The 22,321-nt window shown below is 45.2% G+C and overlaps 1 protein-coding gene across 1 annotated transcript in view; it reads right to left on the bottom strand.

Annotated features, from left to right (window-relative positions):
* FKBP1B (FKBP prolyl isomerase 1B) overlaps nt 1-22,321 on the bottom strand; it is a 54,029-nt gene that overhangs the window by 5,105 nt on the left and 26,603 nt on the right. The window lies entirely within an intron of this gene.

The following is a 22,321-nucleotide window of genomic DNA, read 5'->3' as shown; positions in this document are numbered from 1 at the left end:
CAAAACAACACAAACAATTTCAGTCCCAACTAAGCTTGAAGGTAAGTGCTGAGGGGATGGAGTGAAGACTGATGTGTTGGTCAGATCAATCATATATTTCCTTTAAAAAAAAAAAAAAGGCCAATCCAAGATTTATAAGGCAAGAGACCCTCACCCAGAGGCATCACAGGTTCTAACAGGAAGTAACTGATTGTAGAACTATATTGTAATGATTTGAGGATCCACAGACTATGTCCAAGGGGTCCACGAAAGGTTGTTGTTATCATACAACAGTTTTCAACCAGTGGTCTGTGGACCCCTGGGGATCCACAGACTATGTCTAAGATTTCCAAAGGGGTCCGCATCTCTAGTTGAAATTTTTTAGCAGTCTGTAAATGAAAAAAGGTTGAAAACCAATGAATTAGGGTGTATATTACATTTTATTGTAGTGCCGCAAACCTTCTGCCACGGGAACCTTGAGCCAAATTTGCTGTCAGTTAAATCTGTGTAAATAGGGAGCAATTCTGTTGACTTGTTACTGCAACTGGGATTATTTAGTCTGCAGAAGAGAAGAATGAGGGGGGATTTGATAGCTGCTTTCAACTACCTGAAAGTGGGTTCCAAAGGGGATGGATCTAGACTGTTCTCAGTGGTAGCAGATGACAGAACAAGGAGTAATGGTCTCAAGTTGCAGTGGGGGAGGTTTAGGTTGGATATTAGGAAAAACTTTTTCACTAGGAGGGTGGTGAAACACTGGAATGGGTTATCTACAGATGTGGTGGAATCTCCTTCCTTAGAGGTTTTTAAGGCCTGGCTTGACAAAGCCCTAGCTGGGATGATTTAGTTGGAGATTGGTCCTGCTTTGAGCAGGGGGGTTGGACTAGATGACCTCCGGAGGTCCCTTCCAACCCTAATATTCTATGATTCTATGAAATCTGCACCAGAGTAACTGACAAAAAATTTGCCCCCTTGTATGTAGGAGTAATTCAAATTATTAGAGCTGGTTGCAGAAATTTAGAGAGAACCATATTCCATTCCACCAAGAACTAAGCAGTTCAAGTGTGCATCAGTGTTGGACAGGAGGGTCGAAGCAGCAGTTAACTTTTCTGCTTTTTCTTCTTTTCTTTTTGGCAAGCTCAGTCAGTATCTTGAACTTGTTCCCAGAGAAATAACCAAAGGGCACAAAGTGCTAACATGCATGCAGGTAGAGAGGTCACTCATCTGCCCCCACTCATCTTACACCTTCATTCGCCAGTTCATCATCACGGCAAAGGTACAGTTCACATAGATTCACAGCCAGGAATTTTTCACTGTGTCAGGCAAGAGCACTACCTGCTCCCCAGTAAACAACAGATTAAGCTCAGCATCTTCCTTCTTCTCTTGCCCAGGGGGAAGGACTATATATTGGGTGCATGCATACCTCTCAGTGTCCCTAATCTCAGTCCCAAAGTTACCTCAGTTCCACCCAAACTTCATGACCCCTCACTTTTTAACTGCTGAAAATTATCTGCATCAGAAATAAACACTCTTAGTATAGAGTGTGACGGTGCACCCCTAAGGCTTTATGGAAATATGCTTATGAATGTATATATGACATAACTGGAATATGTTTTATGCTACATATGCCATGTAACATATCTCTGTAAAGGTTATGATCTCCTGAATCTATTCATCCTATTTGTATGCATGTGTCATTGTTGTATTCGAAGTTATGAATATTGGCTGTGTACTTGCTTGATTTCTAAGTAGCCTTAGTAAAGCATTTGGTCAGCTTCTTGAGAAAGGAATGTGCAAATTAAGTGCCCAATCAAGAAACACTTAAAGGACAATGAATCTTGGAAGGCTCCAATCCGCATAAAAAGTCTACCTGAGGACGTTCAGGGTAGCATGTAAACAACGGCTGCTGCCTGTAAAAGTGAGTCATGCATGAATATGTGACTTGCCCGTGTGACTCCAAAACTCTATTTTGGAGCTGGACTTTGCATAGGAGAGAGGAGGGGGTCTCCACCCACAAGAGAAAGTCTATTTAAACCCCTGGGAGACCCCTCCATTTGGTCTTCAGCTGGCTAAAGAGATAGCCTCTCCACCCCCAAGGATACCTGAAAGAAACTGGAACGAAGGACAGTGTGAGTGATTGCTGGACCCAGACTAGAAGGAGACTAGTCTGTAAAAGGAAGCTTACTGGAATTCCTCTGAGGGTGAGGTTTTTATCTGTATTCAGTTTTCTTACTATAGTAGACAGACTTGCGTGTTCTATTTTATTTTGCTTGGTAATTCACTTTGTTCTGTCTGTTACTACTTGGAACCACTTAAATCCTACTTTCTGTATTTAATAAAATCACTTTTTACTTATTAATTAACCCAGAGTATGTATTAATACTGGGGGGGGGCAAACAGTTGTGCATATCTCTCTATCAGTGTTATAGAGGGCGAACAATTTATGAGTTTACCCTGCATAAGCTTTATACAGTGTAAAACGGATTTATTTGGGGTTTGGACCCCATTGGGAGTTGGGCATCTGAATGTTAAAGACAGGAACACTTCTGAAGTTGCTTTCAGTTAAGTCTGCAGCTTTGGGGTACGTGGTTCAGACCCTGGGTCTGTGTTGGAGCAGACTGGCGTGTCTGGCTCAACAAGACAGGGTGCTGGAGTCCCAAGCTGGCAGGGAAAGCAGGGGCAGAAGTAGGCTCGGCACATCAGTTGGCAGCCCCCAGGGGGTTTCTGTGATCCAACCCGTCACACAGAGGTTACAGCAAAAGTCTTACAAACACTAATGGGAGGAATCCCACAGAATTTCAAATTTTCTGCATGAATAATTTCTTGTGCCCCTCACTGTGGGTCTTTGTCACACATTGATTCTGTCCCATATTTGGGCTTTGGCAGTTGGAGAGCATGGCTGTTTAGGAGACAGTGAGGAGAGAATGCTTGTGGGAAGGACAGGCTCCACACCCAGAGGTGTAGTCTGGACATGAACCCCAACCTCAGAAGCTTTCTATTTCTTTCCCTGCATAGATTAACATGTTTAGGAATAAACATGATCTTTTGCTGAAAAAGATTTGCTGATTGTGACTGTATTTTTCACCACTGAGTCGTTCCACCAGTTTATAGTCACCTAAGAAAAGTTCCTAAGTATTTCTGAGAGAATTTTAGCAAAGAGAGATGGTGATTGGGGAGATGTGTATTGGCATTTGGTGCCATGACAGACAATTACTAACTCAAATTACAGGAGAGGTAAAGACTGATGGTTACTTTTGAGCTTCTGTTGCCACTATATATTTCAATCAGGGTCGATATTTAAAAGGCAAATGCAGGCAGCTTAGCTGCTTTCCTTTCCTTTCTGTATTATATATACTGAATATATAGAGAGAGCAACACAATTAATTATTTAATATGCAGCTGACATTGGCCAACAGGGACACAATAGACAACTATTCAATAATGCATTACAGTACGCCATATATCAGTGTTATGTACAACCACAAGGCAAAATGACTGAGCCTTGCATGTTGGTTGGCTTCATAGTCAAGGGAATGACATGCAAATGTCTAGTTCATTCCATAGGAAGACATTATTCTGTCTTAACTGCTTTATAGATTTGTATATTTTCAAAAGGGAAGAAAGCGTAGATTTGGCTTCAAGGCCAAAATGAGTTTCATAGGATTTCCATATCAACCGGAAGGACAGCTACAGATCCTCTACTGCCCCCTGGCCTAAAATTAAGACTTTTTTGGGGGCCTAATTCTGCTACCCGTACTCATGCTGAGTAGTGCATTACTCCATGAGTAGTCCCATTACAATCAATGGGATGACTTACAGAGTAAGGTACTACTTTATGGGAATAAGGGTGTTTTAATTGGGCCATTACTGGGCATGCTACGAAACCATGCAATAAATTTTTATATCAATATTTTACACAGCATGTACAGCCATGGAAATAGTTTGCATCTACCCAATAAATATCAAATATACCATTGTAGCAGATTACACAGTAATATACTATATCATATTGGGGAAGGGCTCTGTGTTCCAGATCCTTGGTTGTGGCTGAGGAATATAAAGTACAATTGAGGAGTGTGGCGGGGATTCAAGGTGGGACTACCCAAGGAGTGAGGTACTGCACCATGTGAATGTGAGTAGCAGAACCTGGCTCAAAGAAAGGAAACACCTCTAACATCTAATCAAACAAGATAAAATAACAATATAATCAGGCATCCTCTTCCTTCTCAGTCTCCCTATCCCACCATCATGCACACATTAATCGCCCCGATCTTCCTCCTGTCCGAAGATGCACATGCCTGCAACTGAGGTATCCTGCCAACGGACTTGACACTGTGTCATAGGTTCACCATTATGGTACATGTGTGTGTGAGTGTGAACATGTGAGTGAGCATCTCCAGTTACTAATCTTGGTGGATCTACTTCCTAGTACAAATTGACAATGATTCTATTACATCTTCTTTTCATGATAGTGCGCCAGAATGTCATATAACCTACAATGACCTTATTGTTCTGGGCAGGATTGGCAACACTTTGGTCTACCAAATCTCCTTCTCACACTGGCTGCACTCCCTTCTGAATACAGGCTGTGTTGAAAGCTTCACTCGGCAACTTCGCACACTGGATTCCCTTGGCCAAAGCTGGTGACAAGCTTCCCAAAGGTTGCGTATGTCTAGGAGGCAGGGTACTGAATTTAGAGGCTGTCTGTATTCAGGGACAATACACTTGACCATGAAAAGAAATATTATTAATGAATTACCCCTTAGTGCCAAACTGTTAACGTGGTATTTTAACCCTGGGGAGCATTCATTATTTTTAAAATACCCATCTCCCATACCCCAAATGAATGTCTTAAGAATACCCTCTTTCCTATAGCCCCCTTGCTAATAAGTTCTTTGTCACATTCAATTTACTTTATGCACAACATGGTTATGCTTCTAATGTGGAAGATCATCTTACTGAAACCTTATTGCTGTCAAACAGAGCAACCATCTAACACCTTGCAAAGGATTTAGCAACCACTGAGCTATTAAGTATTTGGGTGCAACAGAGAGAAACTCTTTGGAAAGAGCAAGACAAATACATGGGAAGAAAAGAGAGAAACATGTTAGAAAGAAACAATTATGATTTACAAAAAAGGGTGCCGACTGCCTGAGCCATGAAAGAAGACAGTCAATACACCAAGGTCACTAATAATCTAAATAAGTCAGACACAGACAATACAGTTCAAACATGATCTCATACATATATAAAACATGCACAGTGTAGAAGTCAAACACTAGTATAATCATCTTGGGCATCCAGCACTTTGATCTATATTGGGAAATTATCTCAGAAATGTATTTTATTTAAGGGGTCACTGGATAATAGTATTAGCAGGTGTTATGCAATATCCTCTCCCCTGCAAATGTCCTGAAAGTTACTAACACACCATCTCCTCCAGTCACAGATTCCATGTTGGAAAATAAGACATGATATCACTGGCACCAGTGGGATAAGAGCACACAGGACTTCATGGTACCTCACTTAGGGATCCCAACCCTCCAGGATTGGCCTGGAGTCTCCGGGAATTAAAGATTAATCTTTAATTAAAAATAATGTCCTGTGATGAAATCTCCAGGAATACATCCAATCAAAATTGGCAACCCTAGCCTCACTTCAGCACAAATACCTGCAGTTTCCAGTGTAGAAGGGTGAAATAGATCACCGCTTTTACGTAAGGCCCTAATAGCCTGGTCACGGATGGACAGAGACATTAAGGGTATGTCTACACTGCATTGTAAACCCGGATAAGTGGAACTTGGGCTTGTGGACTCAGTGTTTCCAAACCCACACTTGAGCGTCTGCATTGCATTGTAAACCTGGGCTTACAATTGCTGGAGCCAGCTCTCACAGCCATGCTAACACGTCCATACTGCACTATGCAGACCTTCTGACTTGGGTCTGCGGCGTGACCCAACTGTAACTGCAACCATACTGTAAAATGACGGGTCTAGACCCAAGTCACAGCAGGACTCAGGCTCTGACTCCCTCCCCTAGCAGGTTCCTAGGACCCAGGCCATGAGAGCTTGCTGACCTGAGTCAGACTGATTTGTGCATGGACAGAAGGAAGGCTTGGGCTCAGACCTGAGTCAGAGGGTTTAGTGTACAATGTAGACATCCCTGAGGGTATGTCTATATTCCAATAAAAAAACAGAGCACCGAGTTTCAGAGACCAGGTCAGCTGACGTGGGCTTGCAGGGCTCGGGCTGTGGGACCATAAAACTGCAGTGCAGACATTCTGGTTCAAGCTGTAGCCCGGGCTCTGAGACCCCCGCTCTTCTCCCACCCCAGCTCCCTCGCAGGGTTTCAGAGCTTGGGCTCCAGCCTGAGCCCGAACATCTACATTGCAATTTTATAGCCCCGGAGCCCAAGCCCTGCGAGTCCAAATCAGCTGACCCGGGCCAGCCGCAGCCAAGTTGCGAGTCTTTTATTGAAGCATAGACATACCTAAGACATCCCGAAGGCTACCCCGTGGGTCACAGGCAGAGTGTGATTTAAAACTCAGGACTTCCTGATATGCATCCCAAACTTATTCCTCTAGATCATTCTGCCTCAGGTCCTTCAGACTGTCTGTTTGGGGACCTGTTTAGAAGTCACTTAGTGCACAGTAATGTGCATACTGACAGCACTCTATAAATAATATGTGATAATGGTTAACTCCAGCCTTTGTGTGAACCCTGCCAAGGGTTTATTAACAAAGTATATACAATATCATCAGCATTTTATGGTCAGAGGTGTCATCCTGCTTTATGACTGCACATTAGTACATCTACACCCTTTATCTTTGTCATTGGCTCCAACGTTCCAAAGAGCGCCTTAGTCACAGTGCGTTATTTTTCCAGATTGTTGCAAAATCTATCATCTTTTTTAAAAATATAGGTTATACTGATCAAAGGTGCAAATCTGTTAAACTGTGTATAATTTATTCTTCCCAGCTGCTAGGAACAAGTCTGCTTTCACACAGACTAGTGTTTCCCAATCTTGTTTTCAATGTAAACGGTGCTTCATGTGCTCCAGTGCAGACACCAGCAGAGTTATATATATATCCCTCTGCCTGTAAACTCTCAGGGTATGTCCACACTACGAGAGTAGTTCGATTTTATTTAAATCGAATATGTGGAATCGATATTACAAAATCGAACGTGTGTGTCCACACTAAGGACAGTAATTCGACTTTGTGAGTCCACACTAACGGGGAAAGCATCGACATTGGAAGCGGTGCACTGTGGGCAGCTATCCCACAGTTCCCGCAGTCCCCGCTGCCCATTGGAATTCTGGGTCGAGCCGCCAATGCCTTCTGGGTAAAAAAATGTGTCGAGGGTGCTTTTGGGTAACTGTCGTCATCCGTCCGTCACTACCGCCCTCCCTCCCTGAAAGCGCCGGCGGGAAATCAGTTCACGCACTCTTCTGGTGAGTGACAGCGCGGACGCCACAGCACTGCGAGCATGGAGCCCGCTGCGACCATCGCTGCAGTTGTGGCCGTTGTCAACGCCTTGCAGCTTATCATCCACCTTTCCCAGAGGCAGATGCAGAGAAATCAGGCGAGGAGGCTACGGCACCGCGGTGAGGACCTGAAGTCTGAGAGTAGCACAGACCTGTCAGAAAGCACGGGACCCCGCGCCGAGGACATCACGGTGGCAATGGGTCATGTTGATGTTGTGGAACGGCGATTCTGGGCCCGGGAAACAAGCACGGACTGGTGGGACCGCATAGTGCTGCAGGTCTGGGATGAATCCCAGTGGCTGCGAAACTTTCGCATGCGGAAGGGGACTTTCATGGAACTTTGTGAGTTGCTGTCCCCTGCCCTGAAGCGCAATGACACCCGGATGCGAGCAGCCCTGACTGTACAGAAGCGAGTAGCCATAGCCCTCTGGAAGCTTGCAACGCCAGACAGCTACCGGTCAGTCGCGAACCACTTTGGCGTGGGCAAATCTACCGTGGGGGTTGTTGTCATGCAAGTAGCCAACGCAATCGTTGAGGTACTGCTCTCAAAGGTAGTGACCCTGGGAAATGTGCAGGTCATCATAGATGGCTTCGCCGCGATGGGATTCCCAAACTGCGGTGGGGCTATAGATGGAACTCACATCCCTATCCTGGGACCGGACCACCAGGCCAGCCAGTACATCAACCGAAAGGGCTACTTTTCAATGGTGTTGCAAGCACTGGTGGACCATAGGGGACGTTTTACAAACATCAATGTCGGATGGCCGGGCAAGGTTCATGACGCTCGTGTTTTCAGGAACTCAGGTCTGTTTAGACGGCTGCAGGAAGGTATTTACTTCCCGGACCACAAAATAACTCTTGGGGATGTGGAGATGCCTATAGTCATCCTCGGGGACCCAGCCTACCCGCTAATGCCCTGGCTCATGAAGCCCTATACTGGCGCCCTGGACACTGAAAAAGAACTCTTCAACTACCGGCTGAGCAAGTGCAGAATGGTGGTGGAGTGTGCTTTTGGCCATCTCAAGGGGAGATGGAGAAGCTTACTGACTCGCTGTGATCTCAGCGAAACCAATATCCCCATTGTTATTGCAGCTTGCTGTGTGCTCCACAATCTCTGTGAGAGCAAGAGGGAGACCTTTATGGCGGGGTAGGAGGTTGAGGCAAATAGCCTGGCTGCTGATTACGCCCAGCCAGCCAGACGGGCGATTAGAAGAGCCCAGCGGGACGCGCTGTGCATCCGGGAGGCTTTGAAAGCTCGGTTCCTGAGTGAGCAGGGTAACCTGTGACTTTTAAGTTTGTGTACAGAGAAGCTGAACCTGCCCCCGTTTCTTTACCCACTAAATGTTCAGTATCCTCTCCAGTTACATACCCCGTTCCCCCCCTTCCAACACACGTTTAAAAATAAAATCACTTGAATTTTGTTAATGAACACCGTTTTCTTTATTACTGTTTTCGCGGGAAAGTGTTGAACCTGGGACGCAGACTGTGGTGGGGAGCGGGTGTAGTGTAGTGATGCAAATGACGCTTCTAAACTCCAGGAATGACAGGCTCCGCAGTGGTGGACTGGTGGTTTCAACGGAGCCTGCCACCCCTCCTGTTCGGGACTCTGTGTGGGGGGGCTATGTGACTTTGTGGCAGGGGGAGGACGGTTACAGATCCCCTGCTGCGTGGCTCTGTGATCCAGGATAAGGACCGCTGCATAAGATCTCTAACTGCCCTCCCCCGCCACAAAGTCACAGAGCCCCCGCCACCCCCCACAGAACACTAAAACCACCTCCTAGACTGACCAGGGTAACTAGTGACTGCAATGTGTGTGTGCCCTGCTGCTGAACCTGCCCCCGCCTCTGTACCCTGGTAAAGGTGACTGTCCTGTCCAATTACCAACCCCCTTCCCCCCCTTCAGACAGACTCTCCTCTAAAAGAACATGATGGAAACAGTAATTAATAGAAACGTATTTTTTATTAGCAACGACACATGAAACTGGGGGGTGAAAATTGGACGGGGGCTTGGGTGAGGCGGGAAGGAAAGGACTTGTCAAATTTTGGGAAATGAGAGCCTTCTAGTACTAGAGCAGTCTGCAGGGGTGGAGTGAGAGTTTTCACGGACTCTGCCGCCCCTCCTTCTTTGGACTTTGGGTGAGGGGGGTATGGGACTTGGTGGCGGGGGAGGGCGGTTACAGATAGACTGCAGCGGGGCTCTGTCCTCCTGCCTCCGGTCCTGCAGAACATCCACAAGGCGCCGGAGCGTCTCCGTTTGCTCCCTCATTAGTCCAAGCAGCGTTTGAGTCGCCTGCTGGTCTTCCTGCCGCCACCTCTCCTCCCGTTCCATGTGTGATCGGTGCATTTGGGACAAGTTCTCCCTCCACTGTGTCTGCTGGGCTGCCTGGGCTCGGGAGCAGCCCATAAGTTCCGAGAACATGTCCTCCCGTGTCCTCTTCTTCCTACGCCTAATCTGCGCTAGCCTCTGGGAGTGTGATGCCAGGCTAGGTTGGGAGACAGTCGCAGCTGTGGGAATGGGAAAAAGGGAGTGAATTCCTCAGAAAGATAAATTTCGTTGTGAACAAAGAACATAGTCTTTCTCTGTGAACAAGACCATGCACAGCACCTATCACATGTGCACTCAGGACAAGGTCGAATTTTCAGCCTTCGCATTCAGTGCCTGGGGTCTTGCAGTGCAGATCAGAGAAGCGGGGCAGGACACCGGAATTTGTGTAGCAGGCCGACATGGTAAGCCGTAGACTTGTGGCTGATTAAAACTTTAATAGTAGCACTGGCCTCCTTTCACATTGAAAGCAATGCCAGTCCCTGCTGCCAGCAATCCGGCAAGCATGAACTCTGCCCCGTCCCACCCCCTCGCGGCTGTCCCAGGGAAAGATCCCTGTATGCTGCCCCTCTCCCGCCTCCACCGCGTGGCTGTAAACCGCCGGTTACAGTTCTGTAAAGGAACAGGCAAGCAGTCCCAATACTAACATTCCCCTACCTAATTCAAAGCAGGTCACCATGAGCGACATCACTCTGATGAGGATTTCAGAGACGGAAAAAGAAAGGATGCTTCGGGAAAGCCTGCAAAGACCAGGGCCGTATGCCGCCATGCTCTGCAGGGCAATGATCCCGGAGTACTTGCTTGTCTCCTGGCGCGGAAATGTTTCCTACTACGGAGGACCCAATAAGGCCGCTCTCCCCAGGAACCTGATGCAAAGGCTTTCCAATTACCTCCAGGAGAGCTTCGTGGAGATGTCCATGGAGGATTTCAGCTCTATCCCCAGACATATAGACCGGATTTTACTGTAGCTGCACTGGCAGGGACTAAACGGTAGAGCGGCTTGGGCAGAACAATCATGCTAAACTGGACATTGTTAGATTTTTTTCAGTAGTTGCACTGCCAGGGACAGAACCGTTAAGCGCCTAGGGCAAAGTAATCATGCAAAACCCATTGTTAATATTGTTAATATTCCTGTTCTGTTAAAAATAAATGTTTACATGTTTAAAACACTTACTGGCTGATCCTTCCCCTGATTCTGTGTCCGGGTTAACGGCTGGGGACGCTTGGTAGGGGATCTCTGTAAGGGTGATGAAGAGATCCTGGCTGTCGGGGAAATCAGCGTTGTAAGCGCTGTCGACTGCCTCGTCCTCCTCATCTCCTTCCTCATCTTCCCGTCCGCTAACATGTCCGAGGAAGCGGCTGTCGACAATATACCATCCTCAGAGTCCACGGTCAGTGGTGGGGTAGTGGTGGCGGCCGCACCTAGGATGGAATGCAGTGCCTCATAGAAACGTGATGTCTGGGGCTGGGATCTGGAGCGTCCGTTTGCCTCTTTGGTCTTCTGGTAACCTTGTCTCAGCTCCTTGATTTTCACGCGGCACTGCGTTGCATCCCGGCTGTATCCTCTCTCTGCCATGGCTTTAGAGATCTTCTCGTAGATCTTTGCGTTCCGTCTTTTCGATCGCAGCTCGGAAAGCACGGACTCATCGCCCCACACAGCGATCAGATCCAAGACTTCCCGATCAGTCCATGCTGGGGCCCTCTTTCTATTCTGCGATTGCACGGCCATCTCTGCTGGAGAGCTCTGCATCGTTGCCAGTGCTGCTGAGCTCGCCACGATGTCCAAACAGGAAATGAGTTTCAAACTGCCCAGACACGAAAAGGAATTCAAATTTTCCCGGGGCTTTTCCTGTGTGGCTGGTCAGAGCATCCGAGCTCGGACTGCTGTCCAGAGCATCAACAGAGTGGTGCACTGTGGGATAGCTCCCGGAGCTATTAGCGTTGATTTCCATCCACACCTAGCCTAATTCGACATGGCCATGTCGAATTTAGCGCTACTCCCCTCGTTGGGGAGGAGTACAGAAGTCGAATTTAAGAGACCTCTATGTCGAACTAAATAGCTTCGTGGTGTGGACGGGTGCAGAGTTAATTCGATGTAACGGCGCTAAATTCGACATAAACTCCTAGTGTAGACCAGGCCTCAGACTACATGCTGAAATACACCTCTACCTCGATATAACGTTGTCCTCGGGAGCCAAAAAATCGTACCGCGTTATAGGTGAAACCGCGTTATATCGAATTTGCTTTGATCCACCGGAGTGCGCAGCCCCGGCCCCCCCACCTGGAGCATTGCTTTACCGTGTTGTATCCGAATTCGTGTTATATCGGGTCGCGTTATATCGGGGTAGAGGTGTACTGTCAGCTGAGACAATCTCCTTATGCCATTTTGACCAGGTTTAACTCAATCCCTGTGGCTGCTGGTAAAGGGCCAGATCTTCAGCTGGTGTAAACTGGCTCAGCTCCACTGACTTCAGCAGATTTACACCAGCTGAGGATCTGGCTTAAAGACATTTAAAATTAAAGTGAACCAAGCCCTAGAGACTATTCTGTAGGGAGCAATCCTGAAAGGAGATGGAATTGTGTGGGACTGTGATCAAAGCACGGGACTGAGAGTCTTAATGACTTGGTTCTGCCATCCACTACCTGTGGGACCTTGACCAAGTAACCAAACCTCAGTTTACCCTTCTATAAAATAGGGATTACTGATTTGACCAAGTCAGACAGTGAATCGGTGGCACAACCAGGAATAACAGTATTAATTATGAGGTTTACCATAACTCAGGGGTCTAGGGAGACTTAATTGAGGAATACTTCTCAAGTGCCTTCAGAGCTTCAGCTGAAAGGGGCTATAGCAGCACTGATTGTTGTTATAAATAGATCTTCTCCAGCTGTAACTTTTGATTCTATGATCTTATCGAACTAACTCGGGAAAAAGTGGCAGCTGTTATCTTGACAGATGGGACCCAGGCACAGCTCTGCAGGACATTAGGCAGTAGGCTCTCTGAAGAACAATAGGAATTTCTAAGTGCTTGTTTCTATTTTCATGTTCTTAACAAGCCACACAGATTTTTCTAGACTAACCAGGAGTCACAAGCAAAGAGAATGAAAAATAAACATTTTAGGGACAAACTGTTGAGTAGTTTGGGTCCCAAATTTAGGGAGGGGCAAATTTGTAAAGGGGCTTCAATCCAGCCTCTATCTGTTTGTAATTCCCTTTGGAGATTCATAAAATCTAGAGATAGAAAAGACCTGTTGGATCACCCTGTCCCAGATACTACAGGGCTGTTCCCTACAGTCCATTCGCCAATGTTTTGACTAGCCTAAAGATCCCAAGCAATAGAGCTTCCACCACTTCCTCGGAGGACTTTTCCACATACGAATACATCTCAGTTAGGAAATTTGCCCTCCAGTTGTGCACACAAATGGGGCTCATATTTGTAATGCTATCATTTGTGCACATATGTCAGAGTGCTCAAAAATAGTGCATGCAAGAGACTGTGTGGACAAAACTGCACAGGTACAAACAGAGGCCATTTTTGAAATTTTGGCTCACTATGAAGAGAAATGTTTGCATGAGAACATTTTATTTTAAACTGATTTTTTTATCTTGACCATGTCCCTTTAATGTGGAAGTGTTTGTATCCAAAAGAAAAAGGAGAATTACAAAATTTACTGTAAAACCATCTTTTAAAAAATTAAAGAATAATCAAAATATATAATATAAATAACTTTACCGTGTTTCAGTGTTTCCTGCAGGTTACTGAAAATCAAAGGCAAGCTATGTTTAATTATCAGAGGTGTAATGTGACTTGGTAAAGACCCAGTCTACAAAAACCCTCTGATCACATTTAAGGACAAACATTGTGACCCCACTGGATAGGAAGTAATAGGTGTTATGTGTACAAGAGACCCCAACACCTATTTTCAGTAGCTCTTTAAATCCAAAGTTGAGCTGTGATTGACATAACATAGGGGTGACCCTGCATTGTTTAGCCAGGTAAAGCTCCCATTGACTTCAATAGAAATAAAACGTGAACAATCTGTACCATCATCCTTAGCATCATTTGAAACAAAGGGCATTTGTATGGGAATTCAATTTAGACACTATCAATAGAAGTAATAGCAGGTACAAACAACAAAGACAAAATCACAGCAAATATCTTGGTGGCATACCAGAGGGGAAAACAGAAACGAACACATGTTGCGAGTGAGCTCAAAAGGAACAACGGGAAAGCATGGCACAAACAGCAGGACCAACACACCAGTTGATGCAATGGGAGATAGGAAGACTTCAGGCTCCAAAACAAACAATTTATGGATGATGACATTAAATGAAAATATGGAGGGATGGGGAAATTCTGCATCCACTCACAGGACTGGTTATGGATCAGAGAGTCTTTCACTGATAGGTCACTAGTTTTTATCACCCCAGGTTAGTAGAGACTGAAAGTGACTGCCATTTGAAGGTTGTCTGGTGTCCTATATGAAGCAAGTTGGTGATCTCAGTTCCTATCAGACAAGTGTCCGCATGATAAAGGTCACCACACAGTCAGCACTCTTGTCGGTCATCTCAGATTGAGACTGATCTACCCTAGCCCTTTAAGAAGGAACAAGGCCAGTGCCTCTGTGAGTGATCAGCTGATCCCAGTTAAGCTTTAAAATAGGGCACCTGGGCTTAGAGCCGGAGAGAGCAGGTGATGGGGAGCCTGGAAGAGGCAGTGAGAGTAGACATGGGGCTTTCACTACCTGCTCCCTGGGAATAGCCCAGTTGAGTAAGGTCAGCCTGAGTCCCCTGGGAGGAGCAGTAGAAGGAACCTGAGAACTGTAGAGGGGAAACACCTGAGAGCTGTAGCCCAGGGAAATGTGTTTTTATTGATTTGACCTAAGTTTGGACAACAAAACTGCATAAAAGAGACTGTGGGTAGGGCAGTGAGTCCTGGGGAAGAGCACCTTGTTACAAGCACCTTGTTAGGTACGGGATGGCATTTTTTGGTGAGAAATGCAATAGTTCTTTTTCAATTTGGGTGTAATGTTTTCTGCCTCTGTTACATAATATAGGCACAATACCTGCATCTTGCAATGACCAGGCTCCTAAACAGTCTTTAGATGCATCTGTTTGAATAGGGAGCTGCTTGTTAGGATCACAGAATCCAACTCCTGGTGCACTGCAGGCTGTCATTTTCAGTTGCTGCAGTGTCTTGTCTTGTTATGGTGCCCACTGCCAGATTATGTCATCCTGTAGCAACTTTCTCAGGGGATCCATCAAAGCTGCTTCACTTGGGATGTACTATACTAGAAATCCAGCAATCCCTAAAATCCCCTGAAGTGTCGTTTTATCTTGTGGGGGTTTACATAACCAAAAAGCAATTGGGAAAGTCATGCCTAACCCTGGGAGACAGGAGAGAGAGAGAGAGGGCATCGCATTATAGAGCTTCCTGCTAGAAACGGACAGTAATGACGAATGATCATGGGAGCTCAAACCCCAAGCACAGTGAGTGTGTAGCCAGCCCCATATTGGCTGGATCATACCTTCCTCTGACATATATAAGCGGTCTTGCCTTTTCTTATACTTTGGCAACACTAGTTCTTCTTTGATGGTGTGTGCATAGATTCGTACAGTTCCAGTTCTTTGAATTAGATTGAGATCAGGGCCAGCTTCTTTACCCAATAGTTGTTAGACATTTTAATAGTAAAAAACTGTCCTTGGCTGTTGCTGCTGTGAAAGTGATTTCTCTTTCAGATTCTGTCCTAGAGACACCACATGTTACTAGCATAAAATTAGGCTGTCATATGCAGACTGGACCCGGAATCTGTGTTAAAATATGTGCTGGGATAATATTAGCCTCAGCCCCAGTATCAAGTCTGAATTTTATAGGAAACCTCCTTATATACAGAGTCAAATACCAAGCTTCTGCTGGATCAGCTCTGGGGCTTTGGTTATCTCGACACTGTCCCTAGAAAGAGTACAGGCTGGCAGTCTATTCCTGCCACAGATTTGCATCCCTTCTCTGAGGTAGATCTGTTGCGGTGACATCTGAGGAGAGTTAGGTGCGTTTCCAAGTGCGACAACTTCACAGCCCCTGTTTTTAACCATGGCATAGGCTTTGAGTCGGAGGCATATTCAGTTTGCTCGTACAGATTCTCATCAGGGCATGTTATCCTGAGCCCTAATTTGTTTAATAGCCCTATACAAGCATTTCAATGTGTTGCCATTATCATCTTCATTTGTGTCTTTCGGTTACAATGCTACCAAACTCCCAGTCTTGAGCTCTTCTTCTCAATTCTGTTGCTTTCTTATCAATCCCACTGCTTCCAGGTAGTAGTGATGCCAGAATCTATGCTATTTGCATTTTTAGGGTTACAAGAATTCCTAAACATTGTTCAGATCTCATTCAGAGTAGGTTCATTGTCCCCTGCTTGCTCTGCTAATGTGTTAAACACTTTGAAGCAAGACTGCCTCTTTTAAATCATCTCCTTTTTTTAATCTACTCAAGAAGCCTTCATAAAGATTAGGAAGTGTTGCTCCAATCTCTTCCAGTTGTCTTCCATATTACTATCTGAAAAGAACAGGGCAGATTCTCAGCTGGGGTAAACTAGTGCAGCTTTACTGAAATCAATAGAGCTAGCCAAGAATCTGGCCCAATACTGGGGGAAACAGGCACTGATCCATATAATTGTGACTACCTCAGCATTGAATCTTAGGATGTAGTCTTAATTTTCCCCTTTAACTCCGACATTCTACTTTCACTTCTCCTACATGCTCACAGACGCCCTGTATGAGGTGAACCCATAGCCAGATCAGGGCTGGTCACTCAGCTACAATGACTCACATCTCCAGCCAAGCCTGCGGCGACTCATCTCTCAGGCATTCCACAGCAACCTATCCCTGGGCAGAGCCCAGGTCAGATGATCCCCAGGCACAGGTCATTCTCAGCGCCAGAGCTGCAAGTTAGTCAGTGCAACAGCACCACTTGGCTAGGAACCCTCCTGCTGCCTCAATGTGTTACCTGCCCTTGCGCCAGCCTCATCTGAGCCTTGTTCCAGCTCACGTCTTCCTTCTCCATGCCCTATTCCAACTCTAGTCCACCCCTGTTCCTTACCCACTCCAGCCCTGCACCCACCTCCTGACTTCCAGACCCTTGGACTGACTCCAACCTGGCTTCGCCTTTGGCCAGCTTTTGATCCTGATTTGGCTTGAACCGACTCTGACCTGTGGCCTGTCCCCAGATCCCGGTTTCAGCGATGCCCTTGACCCGGTCCTGACTCTATGTATGGCTTCCATCCTTGGTACCTGTTCTTGCCCACTGCTCCAACCACCAGGCCTGATTGCCTAGAACCCAGAGCATGAGACCCTGACTCCCTGCACCTGCTGTCTTGTTCCTTGCTATTTCCATGTGTTTCGGCACTTGCCAAATGAAATGAAGACCTGCACTTCTCGCATCATACAAATTAACATAGCCCACCTCTCACACCAGGTCATGTTCTCTCATGTGGCTGAATAGCTATGGGCTATCGTCTGAGAGTGTTCTGCAGAACCCAGAGCTCAGGAACCCTGGAAGGATCACTAACGAGAGACACAGCAGAGTATGTTTTAAACTGCAACTCTGGATTAATGACAGAAGCAAACAACATGAGCGCCTTGTGGTTCAGCTGGATCCAAATTCTTCCTTCATTGGTCCTGGCATCAATAGCCTTCTGAAAAGGGAGGGAGATGACACGACACAACTCCAGACTCTTCCATATAACACTTTAAAGACAGAATATTCAGTATACTACATCTATGTAGATAATTATTTTTGTTAAGGAGACAAGATCTGTACATGAAGCATTAAAATAGTGATGTTTCATCAGTTGGCATTGACAAAGTCATACCCCAGATGCAAGATGGCCCCCTCTGATAGACTTCAGGAGGAAGGGGGCTTGTAGGACACTAGACATGCCATTGTAGGCACATAAAGATTAATTTGGTGGGAAGGGAGGCTGAGGTCTTTTGAGGGCAGTTAGGGCAATGAACCTCGCTAGTTTCATTATGATAATGAATTATTTTATGGGTTCATACAGACCCCAAATTCAAAGCAACCCCCAGGGAGACTGAGTGTAGGTGGGTTTGTTGTGTTTGTGTTAAACCATTTGACTCAAGTCTGAGAAACCAATCGAGTTTGAGTCTGTACTGATAGAAATGTTCATACATGTTCCTGAGACACTTCCACAATAAACCGTCTGAGGCAGAACTGTGTTTACATCTGTGTTGTACAGCTTCATTTGTGGTTGCTTGTAAATACTTGCAGAGATGTGAATTTTGATGGGGGCAGCAACAGGGAAGCTTCATGACACTGCGTGCTCATTGGCCAGTAGGTGACATTCGCATTAACTCCTTCATATTGGGAAATTGGGCAGGTCCGCTACCGACAGCAAATGAGGAGCCTCTGACTCACAGAGTGTCATAACTATAAAGGGAAGGGTAACAGCCCTCCTGTGTACAATACTATAAACTCCCTCCTGGCCAGAGACACCAAAATCCTTTTACCTGTAAAGGTTTAAGAAGCTCAGGTAACCTGGCTGACACCTGACCGAAAGGACCAATAAGGGGACAAGATACTTTCAAATCTTGGTGGGGGGAAGGCTTTTGTTTGTGCTCTTTGTTTTGGGGGTTGTTCGCTCTTGGGACTAAGAGGGACCAGACATCAATCCATGCTCTCCAAATCTTTCTGAACAAGTCTCTCATATTTCAAACTTGTAAGTAACAGCCAGGTAAGGCGTGTTAGGTTTATCTTTGTTTTCTCAACTTGTAAATGTTCCTTTTGCTAGAGGGTTTACCTCTGTTTGCTGTAACTTTGAACCTAAGGCTAGAGGGGGTTCCTCTGGGCTCTTTGAATCTGATTACCCTGTAAAGTTATTTTCCATCCTGATTTTACCAAGATGATTTTTACCTTTCTTTCTTTAATTAAAAGCCTTCTTTTAAAGAACCTGACTGATTTTTCCTTGTTTTAAGATCCAAGGGTTTGGATCGGTGTTCACGAGGAAATTGGTGAAAAAGTCTCTCAAGGCTACCCAGGGAAGGGTTATAGTACTTGGGAGGGAGATATTCTGGGGGGGAGGTAGACAGAGTTTCCCAAATGACTCATAAATAATTTGGGTGGTGGCAGCAAAACCAGATCTAAGCTGGTAGTTAAGCTTAGAGGTTCTCATGCAGGTCCCCACATCTGTACCCTAGAGTTCAGAGTGGGGAAGGAACCTTGATACAGAGCAAATGAATTCACTGTAGAAACATATGCCCCTCAGCCCTTACTTGCCAGAGGAAAAGTACCAAGATGCAAACAGGATGGTGTGTGCACATGGGAGAAAAAAAATCTGTTCTGGTGCTTACTGTGCTGGCACATGCTATTAAACCAGTATGACAGAAAGTTGCCCTCGGGAAGCGCAAACCTGCCCTCAGGAAATTCCTGTCTTGAAGACAGACATCATTTATTACTGAAAAAAGAACCAGCCAGGGGCAGTGGGAGGCTGACATGTTTGGGTTTAACTTTCACTGGCACACAGCCAAGTATTTAAAGAAAGGCTTAAGAGAACTTTCTTCTGGAGCCTTTGTGCCAACAATAGATGCGGACAGTACAAATATTTACAGACCTAAAGTGGGGAGAGACAAAAGGGGGAAAGCTGGGCGACTGCCCTAGCTGCTTAATATAACGGTGGCTCGTGTTGGCTTACATCACTGAAGTGACTGGGGTCTGCAGTGGCATCAGACAGGATGGAATGACTCAGTCATTAAGTCATGATACCACCAGTACAAGATGTCTTTTCACACATACTGTACTGCCCAGTCCTCCCCTTCCCAAGGGGGGTATTAATAGCTGCGTGCTCATACTGTACATACTGTAGTACCAGCATTTCCACATCAAGGGAATGTGCAGGGCTGCCAGCAGAAAGCAAGGTTTTCAAAGCAAACACAGGACAAAACTATTTTCTCTGCGGCACACAGCAGTCCTTCACTCCAAAGTGCTGTGCACTGACGACTACTCTCTCTCTCTCTCTCTCTCAGAACTGGTCTGTGAGGCCAATTTCCTCTCTTTCAAATCCCTCTCCAAGACCCACCTAAGCCATAACACCTACATGAAATCAGCCATGACACCTACAAGAAATAGATGTCTAGGCTAAGAGGCAGATGGGGCTAGTTGGCTCTCATGTTATTTAGTTATGATAATATAATTTGAAAAATAAAAAGCAAATATTAAAAAATTAATATTTGCATATATTCAACTGCAACCTTCTCTCCTCCATTCTTCTCCACTCTCTGGGACCAGGACTTTCTCCTATTACCTATTTGTTCAGAATTTCACACAACGAGGCCCTGGGATACTATTGTGATACAAATATAATAATAATATTCTCCTCTCCCTACAGGGGGACAATGAGGGTGCTATGAATCGATGGAAAGCAGAATAATGCGTGGAAATAGTGCCTAGGGATTATCTGTCATATGAGTCTGAGAGCAGAATTTTGCCTTAAATCTATACAAAATGGAAACAAGCAAATGACCATATATAATTTTTGTTTTATTGTGATTAAAAGTTGCTAATTCTTAAACTCTTACCAGGGATTACTCTGTTACCATATACACAAAACCAGATAGGACCAGTTCTGATAAAGACAATTGAAGGGGAGGTGTTGGGGAGGATCTTCACAGCCAGTAGCTTTGTTAAGATACTTTATAACTGAAGTTCATGGACTGCCATTGTCTGATCACTGCAGCAGCATGTCTTTAGTAATAAGGACCCTGAAATGAATAGCTGCCCTTGGTGGCATCAAATCAAATGCAAAACATTTTTCCTGGAAGCTTTAGAATCACTTAAAACAAAGCAAAGCACCTACAAAAACAGCTCGGCATAGGGTCAGATAAGTAGAACATTACAGGAATACTCAGCAAAACACTTACATAAGAGATCATGACAAAAGAAAAAGTCCATTATTCATTGGCTAAATAATGAAAGTCTTTAATGTCTCATATAAAGTTTATAAATTTGTCCTGAGCTCTAATTAAGTTACCCTGAACTCTGATCCAGCTCATTATGTACAAGCGAATAATTTTATATTCATCTTTTCTTTTAAAAAAATCAGTAAAATGCTTTAGCAAAAAGTTACTGTGTACAGCGGTATCATTCAGCCTTGGAGAGCTGAAGAGACACTTTGTCACTGCATAGGGTGACCAGACAGCAAGTGTGAAAAATCGGGATAGCGGGTGGGGGGTAATATGCACCTATATAAGACAAAGACCCAAATATCGGGACTGTCCCTATAAAATCAGGCTACCTGGTCACCCTATCACTGCATGGCCCTGCTGAGGGTCACAAAACAAACACAGGCCAATGTCCTGACCCCACCCACTGCAATGTTGGCCTTGTGTGACTAACACATCGCATGGCAAAGTGCCCTCAGGGTCTTACTGTGACTATTTTATGGTGCTGTATAACTCCATGTCTTCTCTCCCTCGTCTCCCCCCACACCCGGTTCTGGCTGCCTGAAGGGGAGAAGAGGGATCCTGGCTGTCTAGTTGCTAAATACTAAGTCACGTGTCCTGGTCAGTATATGAGGGGCACTCTTGTGATCAGGACTCTGTTCTGCCCAAGTTCAGGCTAAACAAGAGGAACTATGATCTGATCAGTGGACTCCATGAAAGCTGTGTGGTGGGCTCTAGATGTGCGTGTTGATTTTCACTGGTCTAATGTATGTTCTAATATGTCGATCTGTTTCTCATTAAATGGTAAGTCTGTGAACTGCACTCCAAGCTGTGGGGGCATTACATTTGATGAGCCAAACTGAATCCTTCTCAGATTTTAATTCTAAGGTAAGTGTTTCATCCCTTTCATTATATTTAATGTTTTTGTTCCCCAGTGAAATATTTTCAGTCTTTGGTTGACCAGCCTGAGCCCAGACAGGACATGAGCCAGTGGGGATTATCACCAACGAAGAACTTCAAAATTATAGCTGGTGCAAGCAGAGGTCATGGGGCTTTTCTCACTCCCTTGCCTTGTTCATCATTTACTCACTGAATTTCCCTTCCATCCCCCTGGTCACATGACATGGCTGTATCTTGACAACTAATCTTACAGTTTAGAGGGCTGACTCTGTCTTTGAAACTACAGTGCTGCTCCAGGCACTAGAATGTGCTTGTATTTCATATAAGTCTGTGTATAACATACAACTTTACTTACACAGAGGCTGCTCCTTCTATATAATATATACCGGTATATATATAGAGAGCGAGAGAGAGAGAGAGGAAACATACACAAAACAAACAAAAATCCTCCATACACTCAATACAATAAAGCTGTGTTTTTATGCATGCATTCTGCTGATAAGCGTATACTGTACAAATCAGATGATCTTCAATGCTGTGGTTTACAATTTACACATTAATGAGAGTGTGGGAAACTCCTGACATAAATATCCAGACCCTGGCTATAAGGCTGCACCTCCATGTGTTCTTATATATATATGGGACTAAAACTGCAGAGGTGCTAAGGTGCTCAGTACCTATAT

Source organism: Terrapene carolina, unplaced genomic scaffold (assembly GCF_002925995.2).
Source record: "Terrapene carolina triunguis isolate 2854851 unplaced genomic scaffold, T_m_triunguis-2.0 Scaffold42, whole genome shotgun sequence".
Lineage (NCBI taxonomy): Eukaryota > Metazoa > Chordata > Testudines > Emydidae > Terrapene > Terrapene triunguis.
This window is presented reverse-complemented; position numbering and strand designations above follow the sequence as displayed.